The following is a 10374-nucleotide window of genomic DNA, read 5'->3' on the forward strand; positions in this document are numbered from 1 at the left end:
CCGCCCCTCCTCTCACTATTCATCCATAGTCCTGCGGCTCCACCCCCTGCCTCCCTCCTCTCACTATTCATCCATAGTTCTGCGGCTCCTCCCCGCCCCTCCTCTCTCTATTCATCCATAGTCCTGCGGCTCCTCCCCGCCCCTCCTCTCACTATTCATCCATAGTCCTGCGGCTCCTCCCCGCCCCTCCTCTCACTATTCATCCATAGTCCTGTGGCTCCTCCCCGCCCCTCCTCTCACTATTCATCCATAGTCCTGTGGCTCCTCCCCGCCCCTCCTCTCACTATTCATCCATAGTCCTGCGGCTCCTCCCCGCCCCTCCTCTCACTATTCATCCATAGTCCTGCGGCTCCACCCCCTGCCTCCCTCCTCTCACTATTCATCCATAGTCCTGCGGCTCCACCCCCTGCCTCCCTCCTCTCACTATTCATCCATAGTTCTGCGGCTCCTCCCTGCCCCTCCTCTCACTATTCATCCATAGTCCTGCGGCTCTGGCTCCTCCCCGCCCCTCCTCTCACTATTCATCCATAGTCCTGTGGCTCCGGCTCCTCCCCGCCCCTCCTCTCACTATTCATCCATAGTCCTGCGGCTCTGGCTCCTCCCCGCCCCTCCTCTCACTATTCATCCATAGTCCTGTGGCTCCGGCTCCTCCCCACCCCTCCTCTCACTATTCATCCATAGTCCTGCGGCTCCGGCTCCCCCCCGCCCCTCCTCTCACTATTCATCCATAGTCCTGCGGCTCCGGCTCCTCCCTGCCCCTCCTCTCACTATTCATCCATAGTCCTGCGGCTCTGGCTCCTCCCCGCCCCTCCTCTCACTATTCATCCATAGTCCTGCGGCTCCGGCTCCTCCCTGCCCCTCCTCTCACTATTCATCCATAGTCCTGCGGCTCTGGCTCCTCCCCACCCCTCCTCTCACTATTCATCCATAGTCCTGCGGCTCCTCCCCGCCCCTCCTCTCACTATTCATCCATAGTCCTGCGGCTCCTCCCCGCCCCTCCTCTCACTATTCATCCATAGTTCTGCGGCTCCTCCCCGCCCCTCCTCTCACTATTCATCCATAGTCCTGCGGCTCCTCCCCGCCCCTCCTCTCACTATTCATCCATAGTCCTGTGGCTCCTCCCCGCCCCTCCTCTCACTATTCATCCATAGTCCTGCGGCTCCACCCCCTGCCTCCCTCCTCTCACTATTCATCCATAGTTCTGCGGCTCCTCCCCGCCCCTCCTCTCTCTATTCATCCATAGTCCTGCGGCTCCTCCCCGCCCCTCCTCTCACTATTCATCCATAGTCCTGCGGCTCCTCCCCGCCCCTCCTCTCACTATTCATCCATAGTCCTGTGGCTCCTCCCCGCCCCTCCTCTCACTATTCATCCATAGTCCTGTGGCTCCTCCCCGCCCCTCCTCTCACTATTCATCCATAGTCCTGCGGCTCCTCCCCGCCCCTCCTCTCACTATTCATCCATAGTCCTGCGGCTCCTCCCCGCCCCTCCTCTCACTATTCATCCATAGTCCTGCGGCTCCACCCCCTGCCTCCCTCCTCTCACTATTCATCCATAGTCCTGCGGCTCCACCCCCTGCCTCCCTCCTCTCACTATTCATCCATAGTTCTGCGGCTCCTCCCTGCCCCTCCTCTCACTATTCATCCATAGTCCTGCGGCTCTGGCTCCTCCCCGCCCCTCCTCTCACTATTCATCCATAGTCCTGTGGCTCCGGCTCCTCCCCGCCCCTCCTCTCACTATTCATCCATAGTCCTGCGGCTCTGGCTCCTCCCCGCCCCTCCTCTCACTATTCATCCATAGTCCTGTGGCTCCGGCTCCTCCCCGCCCCTCCTCTCACTATTCATCCATAGTCCTGCGGCTCTGGCTCCCCCCCGCCCCTCCTCTCACTATTCATCCATAGTCCTGCGGCTCCGGCTCCTCCCTGCCCCTCCTCTCACTATTCATCCATAGTCCTGCGGCTCTGGCTCCTCCCCGCCCCTCCTCTCACTATTCATCCATAGTCCTGCGGCTCCGGCTCCTCCCTGCCCCTCCTCTCACTATTCATCCATAGTCCTGCGGCTCTGGCTCCTCCCCACCCCTCCTCTCACTATTCATCCATAGTCCTGCGGCTCCTCCCCGCCCCTCCTCTCACTATTCATCCATAGTCCTGCGGCTCCTCCCCGCCCCTCCTCTCACTATTCATCCATAGTCCTGCGGCTCCTCCCCGCCCCTCCTCTCACTATTCATCCATAGTCCTGCGACTCCTCCCCGCCCCTCCTCTCACTATTCATCCATAGTCCTGCGGCTCCTCCCCGCCCCTCCTCTCACTATTCATCCATAGTCCTGCGGCTCCACCCCCTGCCTCCCTCCTCTCACTATTCATCCAAAGTTCTGCGGCTCCTCCCCGCCCCTCCTCTCACTATTCATCCATAGTCCTGCGGCTCCTCCCCGCCCCTCCTCTCACTATTCATCCATAGTCCTGTGGCTCCGGCTCCTCCCCGCCCCTCCTCTCACTATTCATCCATAGTCCTGCGGCTCTGGCTCCTCCCCGCCCCTCCTCTCACTATTCATCCATAGTCCTGTGGCTCCGGCTCCTCCCCGCCCCTCCTCTCACTATTCATCCATAGTCCTGCGGCTCTGGCTCCTCCCCGCCCCTCCTTTCACTATTCATCCATAGTCCTGCGGCTCCGGCTCCTCCCCGCCCCTCCTCTCACTATTCATCCATAGTCCTGCGGCTCCGGCTCCTCCCCGCCCCTCCTCTCACTATTCATCCATAGTCCTGCGGCTCCGGCTCCTCCCCGCCCCTCCTCTCACTATTCATCCATAGTCCTGCGGCTCTGGCTCCTCCCCGCCCCTCCTTTCACTATTCATCCATAGTCCTGCGGCACCGGCTCCTCCCTGCCCCTCCTCTCACTATTCATCCATAGTCCTGCGGCTCTGGCTCCTCCCCACCCCTCCTCTCACTATTCATCCATAGTCCTGCGGGTCCTCCCTGCCCCTCCTCTCACTATTCATCCATAGTCCTGCGGCACCGGCTCCTCCCCGTCCCTCCTCTCACTATTCATCCATAGTCCTGCGGCTCCGGCTCCTACCCGCCCCCCCTCTCACTATTCATCCATAGTCCTGTTGCTCCGGCTCCTCCCCGCCCCTCCTCTCAAAATTCATCCATAGTCCTGCGGCTCCGGCTCCTCCCCGCCCCTCCTCTCACTATCCATCCATAGTCCTGCGGCTCTGGCTCCTCCCCACCCCTCCTCTCACTATTCATCCATAGTCCTGCGGCTCCGGCTCCTCCCCGCCCCTCCTCTCACTATTCATCCATAGTCCTGCGGCTCCGGCTCCTCCCTTGCCCCCTCCTCTCACCAGTCGGCCCATATTATGCTATTGTGACAGCAGCAATCCGGCTCCTCCCCTATAACCTCTGGCAGCTGCTATGCCCTAACTACCCTCTATCTCCCCTCGCACAGTTCATCACTGCAGGCAAGAATTTGGATGAGCAGGCAGCGGGAATGCTGCGGACATTGCTTCTGCCAGCACCTGCTCTGGTGGCATGAATCCCTGCTCCTTGCGCTTCCTGCAGTGACGAACGGTAACAGGGAAGATAAAGGATGGGTAGGGATACCAGCTGACGCCTGCCAGTGGTGAGAGGAGGGGGTGGGGGAGGGCCCGGAGCAGCAGAACCATGATTGGCTCTTTGTGGCTTTGCCCCGTTTAGTGAATTTGAACCCCAGTCACTTAGTGACCGACTGCAGCAGGTTGGAGGCCTCTGCCATTAACAGTGTAAGAATGGCTGCAGTTTAAAGAGACTCTGAAGTTTTTTGCTTTTTTAAAAACAGCTTTTATTTCCTATTCCTTTTAAAGTGAAGGTCCAAGCAAAATACAAAAAACAAAATCCACTTACCTGGGGCTTCCTCCAGCCCATGGCTGCCGTACTGTGCCCTCGCCGCAGCTCCGGTGCCTGCCGTTGTCCCGCGCTGCAGAAGCCAACCTCGCCAGATCGGCTTCCTGGACAGCTTCTTGTGCACTCTGTGACGTACCTTGGGAGCTGGAGACCGATGTGCTGAGGGCAGCAACTCTTGCAACTTACTAGCCTAGTACCCTGGAGTGGGAACAGGGTTCCACAGCTAGTACGGGGCAGGAGCGCTAGCAGATCCAATGGTGTAACCAGGCAGGAACCGAAGCGCTCCCGCGTGCTGAGTCTGGAGGTGCAAGGACTCAGCTTCCAGGCGGGTTTCAAGACTTGATTCCAAGCAGGAGCAGATACTGGGGCGGATCCGTGGACAGGCAGAAGGTCGGCAACAAGACGGGTACTCAGACGGGCAGAGGTCGGCAACAGAGCGGGCAGTCGTACGTAGCAGGAGTCGGTAGCAAGTCGGGAAGTCAGCCAGGCCAGGGTCAGCAACATGAGATCAGGAACAGGCAGATACAAGGATCACGCACGGGAACACACACCAAAACTAGTTGCAATACTACAGCACTGAATGATGGCATTCTCCAGACTTAAATAGGCCGTTTGGCGGGAAAACGCGTACGTCTGCACGCAATGACGCATCAGGTGCACGCGATGACGCGACGGACGCACGCTATGACGCGTACGTCCGTCGCGATGACGCGAACAACCCGACGCAATCACGCCGAACAAACGCACGCATAAACCCATAAAAGATGCATGAACAGGCGGCCCTTCGGGCGCGCATGCGCACAGTATCACACCAGCGTCGCCGAGCGCCGATGTCTCCACTGCCACACACGGCGCCCAGTGTGCACCCTGCCAGGACCCGTGAGGGACCCACCAACATGCACCAGGACACCTGCAGCATCCGTAAGTGCCAGCCGCCACGTCCAGACAGGTAAGTGACCGTGACAATACCCCCCCTCTAAGGGGCAGCCTCTGGATGCCCCCTTGGAGCTGGTTTACCAGGACATCTTTGATGAAATTCCTTAATTAGGCGATCAGCATGTAGGTTTGAGGCTGGTTCCCATGTGTTATTCTCTGGCCCATAGTCCTTCCACTTCACTAGGTATTGAATGCCTCTCCCTCTTCTTCTGGAGTCCATAATAATTTCCACTTCAAACTCCTCTTCTCCATTAATTATGATAGATGGAGGAGGGGCCATGATTCGGCCAGGAAAAGGATCCTTGAGAACGGGTTTCAATAGAGATACATGGAATACCGGGTGTACTTTCAAATTACTAGGTAATTCTAACTCATAGGCCACCTGGCCAATCTTCCTCTTGATGGGAAATGGACCGATGAATTTTGGCCCCAACTTCTTTGACGGGCAAGACAGTTTGAGATTAACCGATGATAACCAGACCAAGTCCCCTGGATTCATATCAGAGTCACCTCTCCTTTGATCATCTGCTTTTTTCTTAAATGTTGCTTGGGCTAGTGCCATAGATTTCTGTAAAACGGCATGATTTTGAGATAATAATTTGATGAATTCTCCAGCAGCAGGAACAGGGGTCTCTGTAACCAAGTTTGGTAGGAATGATGGGTGAAAACCATAATTGGCAAAGAATGGAGACTGTTGTGTAGAGGAATGAACGGAGTTGTTGTAGGCAAATTCTGCTACTGGAAGAAGCTGAACCCAATTGTCCTGTGAACATGAAGAAAAACATCTTAAATACTGTTCCAGCGTTTGGTTAGTCCGTTCTGTTTGGCCGTTGGTTTGTGGATGATAGGCTGAAGAGAGGCAGAGTTTAATGTTCAGAATTTTGCAGAGGGCCACCCAGAACCTAGAAGTAAACTGTGCACCTCTATCTGAAGTGATGTCTGCTGGTATACCGTGAAGACGGACTATTTCCTTAATGAAAACTGAAGCGGTTATTTGTGCTGTTGGAATCTCTTGCATTGGGACAAAGTGCGCCATCTTCGATAGTCTGTCAACCACCACAAAGATTGTGTTACAATTACTTGATTTAGGTAACTCGGTGATAAAGTCCATGGATATGGAGTGCCACGGTCTTGGAGGAATGGGTAAAGGCTCCAACAAGCCCCAAGACTTGAGATGGGTTCCTTTTGAGCGGTTACAAACAGTACAGGTTGAGACATACATCCTGCAATCCTTCCTGAGTCCTGGCCACCAAAAGTATCTTCGGAGTAAATCCAGAGTCTTAGAAAATCCGAAATGTTCTGCTAGTTGGTGGTCATGGCAGAGTTGAAATACCTTTACTCGGGTTTCTTCAGGTACAAAGATTCTGTCATTATGATACCAAAGATCCTGTTTCTGGACAAGATTAGATTTGACATCTTCTGAGATATCTGTTGGTGTTAGTTGTAACTGTTTTATGATATCTGGTTGCATGATCAAAAAGTTTTTGTTGGACAATATTGTATCTGGACTGACCTGAGGCTGATCATCCGGGAACATACGAGAAAGGGCATCAGGTTTAGTATTCTTCGACCCAGGTCTATATGTAATATGGAATGAAAATCTCGAGAAAAACAAAGCCCATCTGGCCTGTCTGGGATTCAGTCTTCTAGCCGTCTTAAGGTATTCTAGGTTTCTCTGATCTGTAAATATGAGTAAAGTATGCAAAGCACCTTCCAACAAATAACGTAGTGTTGGGCGAACAGTGTTCGCCACTGTTCGGGTTCTGCAGAACATCACCCTGTTCGGGTGATGTTCGCGTTCGGCCGAACACCTGATGGTGTTCGGCCTTTTAAGTTCGGGTTCGCCCCGAACTTCTAATGGCCGCCGAACAGGTCCCCTGTTCGGCCGAACAGGGCCCTGTTCGGCCGAATACTGCCCCCCTATGGGGTCGCAGGCATAAGGGGGGAGCATGCCCCGATCGCGGGGGGGGGGGGTCGGAAATTCCCCCCACCCCCTCCGCTAGCGCTCCCCCCTCTGCCCGCTTCCCCATACAAAAGTTTAAGCAAAGTACCTGTAGTGGATGGCCTGGCAGTGGGCGGCACTGTGGAGTGAGGAGGAGGAGTCCGGAGAGTGACGAGTTGAGGGAGGCCGGGCAGCGGGCGTGAGGTCAGAGAAAGGGCGGAAGTACCACAAGGGTACTTCCGCTGAACCGCCCGCTGCCCGGCCTCCCTCAACTCGTCACTCTCCGGACTCCTCCTCCTCACTCCACAGTGCCGCCCACTGCCAGGCCATCCACTACAGGTACTTTGCTTAAACTTTTGTATGGGGAAGCGGGCAGAGGGGGGAGCGCTAGCGGAGGGGGTGGGGGGAATTTCCGACCCCCCCCGCGATCGGGGCATGCTCCCCCCTTATGCCTGCGACCCCATATGGCCCCCAAAAGCTGGATGTTCGGAAAGTTCGGGGTTCGGCCCGAACATGCCGAACATCTCGGCCATGTTCGGCGAACTTTCCCGAACCCGAACATCCAGGTGTTCGCCCATCACTAAAATAACGCCATTCTTCTAATGCATCCTTGATGGCTAACAACTCCTTTTCACCGACATCATAGTTCCTTTCTGATTCGGACAATTTCCTGGAAAAAAAAGACACAGGATGAAGAAGAGCCTTAATTCCATGTCTCTGAGAGAGTATTGCCCCAACTGCAGATTCAGAGGCGTCAACTTCCAAGATGAAGGGCAAGGCAGGATCAGGATGCTTTAGTACAGGTGCTGTGGTGAAATGTCTCTTTAATTCATCAAAGGCCACTTGGGCTTCTTGAGTCCAGGAGAAGCGATGATTTTGACGGGTAAGTTGTGTGATTGGAAGAATGGTAGCAGAAAAATTCCTAATAAATCTTCGGTAAAAATTGGCAAAACCAATAAATCTTTGTACCGCCTTTTTATTGTCTGGGGCTGGCCAATCAAGAACGGCTTGAATCTTCTGAGGGTCCATAACAAGTCCATTGGCGGAAATGATAAATCCCAGAAACTGAATTGACTCCTTTTCAAACTCACATTTCTCCACTTTCACATATAGCTTATGCAGACGTAGACGTACGAGTACTTGCCCAACTTGATGACGATGAGTCTCCAGTGATGTAGAGAAAATAAGAATATCATCTAAGCAGACAATGATGAATTGATCGAGGAAATCCCTGAGTATATCGTTAATGAAGTGTTGAAAGGTGGCTGGAGCGTTGCACAAACCAAACGGCATTACTAAATATTCAAAGTGTCCGTAGCGTGATCTGAAAGCCGTTTTCCATTCATCTCCTTCTCTCATCCTGACCAGATTGTAAGCACCTCGAAGATCCAACTTTGTAAATATTGTGGCTTCCCGTAATTTTTGAAATAGTTCTGGTACAAGCGGAAGGGGATAGCGATTCTTAATCGTAACTTTATTCAAGGCCCGATAGTCAATACATGGTCTTAGTGTGCCGTCTTTCTTTTGGACAAAAATATCCCAGCTCCAGCAGGAGAGACTGAAGGCCTAATAAATCCTTTCTTCGAGTTTTCCTGAATATATTGCTTTAGTACTTCCTGTTCAGGATCAGAGAGTGGAAACATCCTTCCAAAAGGTATGGTAGCTCCTTCTATTAGGTCAATTGGGCAATCGTATGGTCGGTGTGGGGGAAGTTGATCAGCCCCTTTCTTGTCAAATACATCGAGATAGTCATGGTACTGTACTGGTACTTCATCTGCCAAGGTGGCGGTGCAAAGTAACGGGCCAGATACTTCTGAGGCTTGTTGAAAACAACAACTATTACAGTAGGTGGAGGTGAACTTGATTTCTTCTGTGGCCCAGTTGATAGCGGGATTATGGGCCCGGAGCCAAGGTAGGCCCAGAATAATAGGATATACTGGAGAAGACACTAAATTGAATTTAAGCCATTCTTGATGATCTGTGGAGGTGGAGGTAAGCAATGGCAGGGTCTCAGTGTTTACAGGTCCAGAGCTGATGGTGGACCCATCTGCTAAGTGTATGTGTAATAGCTCCTTTCGGGATTGTACTGGAATTTGATGAGTTGTGGCGAAAGCTTTGTCCATGAAGCAGCTGCAGGCTCCAGAGTCTATTATAGCAGAAGTCTTAAGGGTTCTTCCGGGAAACTGAAAGAGAATAGAGATATTAAAATGAGTGTGAACCGTGGATGGGGTGTACTTGAGTGGAGTTTGAGCTTTCTGAAGATACTCCTTACCCGCTGGGCGAACTGGACAATTCCTCAGAAAATGTCCCAGATTTCCGCAGTAAAAGCATAGATTTCCCTGACGTCTGCGGGTTCTCTCTTCATTGGTTAATGGGGCACGCATGACTCCGAGTTGCATGGGCTCAGGTTGGTCGTCAGTGGAAGCAGAGATTGGAGAGGGTGACTGATTTACAGGAAGCCAAGAAGTACGAGCAGAGCAGGGCATTGATTTCTCCAGTTGACGTTCCCGGAAGCGTCGGTCTATCTGAATGGCAGTTGTAATCAACTCTTCCAAAGTAATGGGTACTCCCACTCGAGCCAGTTCGTCCTTCAGATACTCTGATAATCCCAGGCGATATTGATGTTTCAGTGCTGACTCATTCCAGTCGGTATCTGAAGCCCAACGTTTGAATTCAGTAGTGTACTCCTCCACTGGTTTACGGCCTTGTCTTAGGTTGCGGATGGCAAGTTCAGCTGTAACACTACGCTGGGGGTCGTCGTACAACAATGCCATAGCGGTGAAGAATTGCTCCATAGAACTCAAGCACTGGTGTTTTTGCTCCATCAACCTGTGGGCCCATGACTGTGGTTCTTCCTGTAGTAAGGAGATGATAAATCCTACTCTTGTTTCCTCGTTAGAAAAGGTGCGAGGTTGCAGTGCAAAGTAGAGCTGGCATGCATGGCGGAAGGAGCGGAATTTGGAACGGTCCCCTGTGAAGCGTTCTGGTATAGGTACTCGAGGTTCCGGGTTTACTGCAGGGATCACGGGAACCGGTTCCACTGGAGCAGGGGCCGGTGCTGGAACTGCTTGAGATGCCGCAGCAGGAAGTGTCGGAGATTTCCCAGCACATAGTGTATTAATCCGGCCCTCAAGTTGAACATGACCAGCTTGTAGTTCTTTAATGGCCTCCGTTAGTGTGGTAACTTGTTTGCATAAGGTACTCAGCACATTTGCTGCCTCAGCGGTCTCCATCTTTGGCTGTAGTATTTTTGTGACGTACCTTGGGAGCTGGAGACCGATGTGCTGAGGGCAGCAACTCTTGCAACTTACTAGCCTAGTACCCTGGAGTGGGAACAGGCAGTGCAGTTTCTAGGCTAAAATTTACCCAGGGCGAGGGTGTAAAAATTGCGCCCCCCCCCCCCCCCCCCCGAGCAAGGTATGGGTGCCCGCAGTATAGGTTAGCCAAGTCTAGTTGCACTTAGTATAGGTCCCCCCAGTATAGGTAGCCAAGAATAGGTACCCCAGTATAGGTAGCCAGGCATAGGTGAGCCAGTATAGTTGCCCCCGCTATAGGTTAGCCAGGTAGGTGCCTCCAGTATAGGTAGCCAGTATAGTTGCCCCCAGTATAGGTTAGATAGGCA

Source organism: Hyperolius riggenbachi, chromosome 7 (assembly GCF_040937935.1).
Source record: "Hyperolius riggenbachi isolate aHypRig1 chromosome 7, aHypRig1.pri, whole genome shotgun sequence".
NCBI lineage: Eukaryota > Metazoa > Chordata > Amphibia > Anura > Hyperoliidae > Hyperolius > Hyperolius riggenbachi.